This window comes from Festucalex cinctus, chromosome 3, assembly GCF_051991245.1.
Source record: "Festucalex cinctus isolate MCC-2025b chromosome 3, RoL_Fcin_1.0, whole genome shotgun sequence".
In the NCBI taxonomy this organism is placed as follows: Eukaryota; Metazoa; Chordata; class Actinopteri; order Syngnathiformes; family Syngnathidae; genus Festucalex; species Festucalex cinctus.
Genome location: NC_135413.1, coordinates 23,103,250 through 23,110,402, shown reverse-complemented (window position 1 = coordinate 23,110,402; position 7,153 = coordinate 23,103,250). Strand labels below are relative to the sequence as shown.

General features: G+C 37.9%; 1 protein-coding gene across 5 annotated transcripts in view; it reads left to right on the top strand.

Moving 5' to 3' along the window:
• The window catches only part of arih1 (ariadne ubiquitin-conjugating enzyme E2 binding protein homolog 1 (Drosophila)), a 62,332-nt gene that overhangs the window by 1,168 nt on the left and 54,011 nt on the right, over positions 1-7,153 (top strand). The gene's annotated exons all lie outside the window — the stretch shown is intronic.

Sequence of the window (7,153 nt, the reverse complement as noted above, 5' to 3'; positions counted from 1 at the left end):
TGAAAGCATGACACAGACATATTAAAACACCCAGGAAAAATGTATGTGGCGCCTTAATTACTAATGCCAAGTAGCTACAGGGTGTTTATTTGATTCCCGTAAATTTTGAATCAACCAGCACTGTTGCAATTTTAAGTGAATCATAAAATGGTCCAAACATCTGAGTTGTCTTCGTTTTTGAGAAATGACACTACCAAATTGATCTGTTTTTTGGGATATAGTCCCATCGTAGATTGTGTTCATGGTGGGCTTATGTCATATGTCTATGAAGGTAGTTTGTGAAATTTATTAACACTTACCATTGCCTTTTAGGGCCCTTTCACTGACGACATGAAAGATGAACAACAAACACGCAATGTAAAATACTGTAGTCCCTTCTTGTGTCACCTGGTGTAGATGGCCTTCAGTAGTTGGTAGGTGCACACAACAACAAAATTAGGGTTATTCAATACCACTTTTTTTCAGTCTAATACCAGTACGAGTACTCAAATCTTGAGTAGTCACCGGTACGATACCGCTAGTACTTTTGATACATAAAATCCCCCCCCCCCCAAAAAAAAATGACAATTTTAAAGAAAGACATATACATCCCAATATAGCATTTTCATGAAAACTGCATGAAATCAATGGCAATGTTCTATTCTTCTCATTTTTAGCTCCTGATTTGGAAAAGATTGTAAGACCTGGTATCGTGAAAGTAAGTTTTGATTTAGGCACCGGCGAAATTATGAATCAATTTCAATTTATTTTATTTTCACTCTTCATTTCGTGCTCCACAAAGGTTGGCGAGTCGATTCAAATTGAGTCATGTAGTCATATTGGCTTCATATTGGCTTCATATTTGTCACCCGAAAGCCTCCTGGGAGACCCAGCTAATCCAAAGCTATATTTTTCTTATGTGCTTTGTGCTGCGCTGACGCTATCATAATCAATGAGCCTTGTAACACTCAATTAGGACATAATTGGATTTGTGGAAAGCAATGCAGATTTGAGCTGACATGAAAAGATAGCGTAGCACCGTTGGCAGTTTCAATGAAGCTGAACTAACAATTCATGGAAGTATTTTGATGCGGACAGTTTGGTTGTGTCATTTCTTGAGATAAAAAAAAAAAAAAGTTTTTAAATTTATGTTCTGCTCTGTTGTACTTAGATGTGAAATGTTGATTGTTCGTAAGCATTCACTAAAGAAAAAAAAATCGATTTCAGTCAAACTGGCTTTTCTCTTGATATATTGCTGCGATTTTGGCATGCTTGCAAAGATAAGATTTATTTCTTCTTTTAGGAGCCCTGAAAATGAGACATTATGTCTAAGGTGACAAGTACAAATCTTCCTTTTCCTATTAGTTTTTTACGTGCTTGTTGTTAGGTTGGTCTGTGAATCCATAGCATGGAGGCAGTGTCACATCACCTCATCATCTTCTATACAAATGTTTCATAGGCAATAAGTCACCCAAGACAGTGCACACGCTCTTGAATTGAATTTTCACAATCAGCTTATCTTAAAAGACGGTTGGTGTGGTTCGTCTATAACTGTTATCTACCGTGTTCAGATTCATACTGTTTTACTTTGTTACCCTGACCAGTCTAATAAAATGAAAGAAATGTGGAGTGGTCTGTTAAGGAAAATCTGTTTAAATAGAGATTTACCGACATTTGGTGTGTTTTATCCTCTTCATGTATTTGGGCTCTTTTAGAATGTGATTAATGACATCCTTGCCATGCCCTCTATTCGCCCATTTTCTGTGTGTTGTTTGGGGGATATAAGTAAACATAAATTTTGCATTTGTGTGTGATTGTTGTTCATGTTCTTTACAGTAGAATCAAAGGGTGGAAAATAAATTGATATTGATGGGTGTTTAAGCCATTAAACGTTTCCCCCCTCTCTGGAAACAAAATCATGTTTTTTCAACCCTGTAAGATTGATATGTTCTGACATATTTTTTCTGTAGAGAGACATGTATCACGCGAGTTTGATAAGGGAATATGTGAGCTGAATTTAGATTTGCAACTTGCAAGGCTGATGATGTATTTGCATGTTTCAAATATCCAGGTTTTTAATTATGAGATGAATTTTCTGCCCAGTATGTCAAAAGTAATTGCTTTCAAAATTGGAGCTTTGCCAAAATCTCCGACAAGAGCTAATTGACGGGAGCGAGCAAGTACTGATGAATTTGTTTGATCATGTGGGTCTTGTACGATTGCATTTTTTAATGTGTGTGGGTGTTCACAGTTTCCATTTAAAGGTTGTATGCTTGGTGTGCACTCATTAATAGTTCTTGAATCTTCTCATTCACACACAAAGGATGTCAAGGTGTTGGCGGGGTTAATGCTCAAGGACGCATGTCTATCAGTCTTTCAGCAAAACACCTCTGTAGGCATTGGCAGAATGGACCGGATTCATAGAAACGTGGTTCTCTCCTCCTGGTCCGGTGTTGGTGTTCGTCGATTGGTTCTGATGAATAATGTATTCAAAGAGTGAGTCTTCAGATGGCCACAGTGTGTGTTGACAGAGGTTTGACTTTCACACGTCTCTGCTGGAATGAGGCTGAATCAGAAGCTTGTCCGAGTTATCAGCAGCTATGCGCCACATCCTCTTATGCTCGCTCCAAAAATATTTTATGTTCAGATTCAGATAGAAATAACATTAAATGAATTTGAGATTGGATGACCATATGTTTGAACATATTAACAACAATAGGAAAAAAAAATGTATGTTGTGGTAATATACTAGAAATACAGGATTATATTACACCAGTAATCAACCACCCCATTGCATAGTATGGGACGGACTGTGTGTTAAGTTGAATTATTGAACACAGAGCGAAACTATCCTGTGCGTCACCCTAAATAAATTGCAGTGGTTGCTTTGAAGCCTGGGAGGTAGTCATTAGGATGATTTGTAAAAGTCGCTTTCGTCCCAAATGGACGGGTGGACGGGAATGTGCGGGAGTTCTCATCTCTGTCAGTCCCATTGAGACATTGTCGTCGCACCGCAAAGGTCTCCCGCAAAGATCACTCAAACTGGCCTCCATTAGCAAAAGGCTGCTCTCCACATGTCGCCACGTGAACAAAGAGCTGGTTTCATCTGACACCAGAGGGGGGGTGCCAGCCACCGTAAATCAGGTTTTCGTGAAGTAAATATCAGCTTATTTCTGAATGAAACTTGTGGGCCAGGGTTCTGCAACCTGCGGCTCTGGAGCCACATGTAGTTCTTTAGTTCCTCTCCTGTGGATCACTAAAAAAAAAAATAGTAGAAAGTAATTTTTTTTTCACATTTCTTTTTTATTTTTTAGATATATCCTTCCATCCATTTTCTTAAAAACTGCTTACTCTTCACAAAGGTCATGGGGGTGCTGGAACCTATCCCAGACGGCTTCGGGCAGTAGGCGGAGCACACCCTGAACTGGTTGCCAGCCAATCGCAGGGAATTATTTTTAGATCTAATATTCTTTAAATTAATTAATGATTTAAGGGGGAAAATGAATAATTAAATGTTCCAAAAATGTCATCCAAATTTTTAACTAAAAAAGAAAAGTTTTAAAAAGAATGAAATGTCCAAAAGGAAGGAAAGTAGGAAATTGATATAAAAGGTCAATGAAATTGCCAAAAAATATCAGTAAAAATACATCACATGATAAAACATAAAAACATAGAAAATGCAGAAAATACTCAAAAAACATAACATGTCCAAAAACAAAAGAATTAATCCCGAAAACAACCATAAAATGTCCACTAAATTGCCAAAAATGTCATACGATTAATAGCAAAAACAGCAGAAAAAATGTAAACAAAATAAAATTAAAATAATAAATAGCCATAAATTGTCTAAAAAGGAATCAGAAAATGATCATATGTCCAAAAATTGTCAGAAATTTTACAGAAAGGCAAAAAGTCCAAAATTGTATGAAAAACAAAGTATGAAAGATTACCAACAACCAAATCCAGAAGGGGAAGAGGAAAGTTTGAAGAAAACTAATGTCTACGTATTGCTGCTGTCATATTTTTGTGTTGTGGTGCAGCTCTAGTACATTAGATTAACACACTGTTTCCTTCATCACAATCTTCTTTTTTTTTTTTTTTTTTTTTTTTTTTTTTTTTTTTTTTTGCGGCTCCAGACAGATTTTTTTTGTGATTTATTTGGCCTAAAATGGCTCTTTTGACGGTAAAGGTTGCTGACCCCTGGTGCTTCAACTGATGGTGTAAAAGTCTTGTGAAGAGATTATTGACAGAAAATCTAATGTAATGTACATCCGAATCAGGAAGTCAACTGTAAATCCTGATTGACATGTTGTTTCAAGATGTGGACAACAGGTGATTCTTCATATAATAGTTTCCCTCCCCCACATTTTACGATAAATATTGCAAGGATTTGCTAGGTTTGGCATGGCAAACATGCATTTGTGGTCCTCTCGCTGTTAGTGACATCATCGCATTGATTCCTGCAATGGTCATCTCACACACAAGTGACTCATATTTCCCAGTGAGGTTACACGATAATCTAGTCAGGGAACCCCATGGGGGTGTGGTTTGGGTTGGCAGGCTTGCAATACATCCTGTCACGTCTGATTTCCCCTTTTTTGCTTTTCTCTCTAATGGTGATTCCAGTTTAATTCCTGGCACATTTTTTTTTTTCCCATCATGTGATTATCTCTCTGAGCTCACGGAGCGACTCGGTACACTTGCACGTGACCAAGCACCGCATCTCATTAGGATGGTGACAGATTGTCATTAGCACGTATGTGCCGCAGTGAGTCGATGGGAGGTGGAAGGACATAGTGGCACCTCCGGGCCCATTTGCCTAGAGCGGACCCCAAAGGGGGTAGGCATAGCAGATATTGCAAGGGATGATAGCCCTGTAAAACAGTAGCACTACATGTGATTGTGAAATTAACTGAAATTGAATGTACCCTTACTTTTATACGTAAGACATTTGGAACTAAATGTTTGCTTTTTCTGAGAGCCTCCTTGCGTTCTCACAGCTCACAATCATTGTAAGATTTGGCAGCATTTGATATGCAAAACTGATCTCACTGTTAGTTTTACCCCCCTTTTAAAGTATTTTTTTTAACCTGCAGGGAATTTTTCCTCTGAAGAACAGAGACACTCAGCACTGTGTGCTTCCTACTTTTAAACCGGCTACAGCACTTAGACCCTACATGCCTTCAGCTGTTTGATTCAAAGTAACGTTTAATGTATTTAAAAAAATAAATAAATAAATCCAATATTGATAAAAATAGTCCAACGCCTATTGGGTTCATTTCCATAGTGTATTGTCCTCCCCGTCTTTCTTCTTTATCTGCACGAAATTAGTGTGTCTTGTGAATTAGCACATTTTTGCCCAACTGCATGAAGAGTAAAACAATTTTTTTGTGTTATTTACATGTTCTTGTTCCCCATCCATCGTCTTATTTCATGGCTGCCTGCTAAAGGGTGTTGTATCCTCAACATTGTAAAACTCACTTCTAAGCAATAATTAACACTTTTCCATACAATTTTAGTAAGTATAAGCTCTGCATCTATCCATCTTGCTCTGTAGTCGTGGTTACTATCAATATCATTTCTCCAAGCGCGTGTGCACATGCTGGTCGACAATTTAATATCACCCAGACTCATTTAGACTGCTATTAAGTACAAGTTATGCAAATAATCAGCAGTGATTTACAGCTACGCTGTGTCACAGAGATCGATGCTTCATTGTCTCTACTTACGTATGCCGCTAATCCCGTTGGCCAACATCGGTTTCTTTTAGTATCTCACATTCGTGGATGAACACATTTGAAGAATATAAGAGCATGGTTGTATTTTTGTGGCCAATATTGACTATTCTTCTTTGCTGTGAGTAGTTGATTGACAGGCAGAATCCCAGAAAGCCTCAGCTCCACGTAATTGCTCAGGGTCAGAAGCCGGCAAACAGGTGTAAACCTCCACATCCCATATCTACTCTCTGCTTGCTGTTTTTTTTCCTTTCACCTTCCTTATAACATGTCTTGCTTGGAATTATTTACTAGGCTATTCCACAGGGACTGAGCAAGTGGTATCTTGCAGCAGCATATACTGGATATAGATATACAGTTATTTTTTCATTAAATCCCCAAACAAAAACTCAGTACTTTCTGGGATTTAACTTCACCGCCTGACATCTTGTATCTTAATACACCGATATGTATTAGACAAACTACACGTGTGTAAATATAAAGAATATTTAAAAAACAAAACAAAAAAAAAAAGCCTGCAAAATTAAAGGTTTTCATCAGGTATTGTTAATTTAACACCTTAAAGTCTACTCTGTCCTTGTAACATGTTTTAAGTGGCAGTGGATTACTTCATAGTGTGATAGTGTTCAACAGATGTTTATTGTAGAAAAATTAAAAGTGTTATTTGGGTCCATCAGTTTCATTGGTATTAAATGGCCTGCTTGCATCTGTTTTTGGACGGATTTTTTTCAAATCTTGAAATACTACTAAACTGTTTCTTCAAACATACAGTAATATAGATAACAACATACCACACATGGTGGCAGACACGCACATTGCAGTCATGGGTTTAAATCCGGACTCCGGCCTTCCTGTGTGGAGTTTTCTGTTTCTCCTCATGCCTGCGTGGATTCTACTCCAGTTTCAAGAGAATAAAAAAAAGGCATGCAAATTAATTCCAACCTTTTTGTGTTAAACACTATTTTTACCAATTTATGAAACAAATACTGCTTCCATAATACAAAAACGAATCACAGGCTTTTGGAATATCGTCTTTCATCATAACCTGGCAACTTGAGTCTTGCCTGGCGACAGCAGGCTGTGCAGGGGAATGTTGATTTCACGTGGCGCTTAAGAGGACCTTGCGGTGAAGATGAATGCGGCTTCATTGTGCCGCACAAATTATCCAGACCACTTCCATCATGAAGCGAGCAAAGCTGTTTGTTCAAGGTGATGTGCAGTGTTCTTGAAACCTGTTGAAAAGCTGCAGCATGTGTTGTGAAATGGCCTGTTGCTTAGGAACCAATGTGACTCCCTGCATGCATAAGAGCAGGCTTTGTTCAGGTCTTGGAATGACAATTCTTTAATGTATAATTTTTCATGTGCTAGAACTTTCATTCTTAAATGCCAATGCAAATTAATATAGTCGCTTGTAGCTTGAGTTTCGTCTGTAGCCAAAC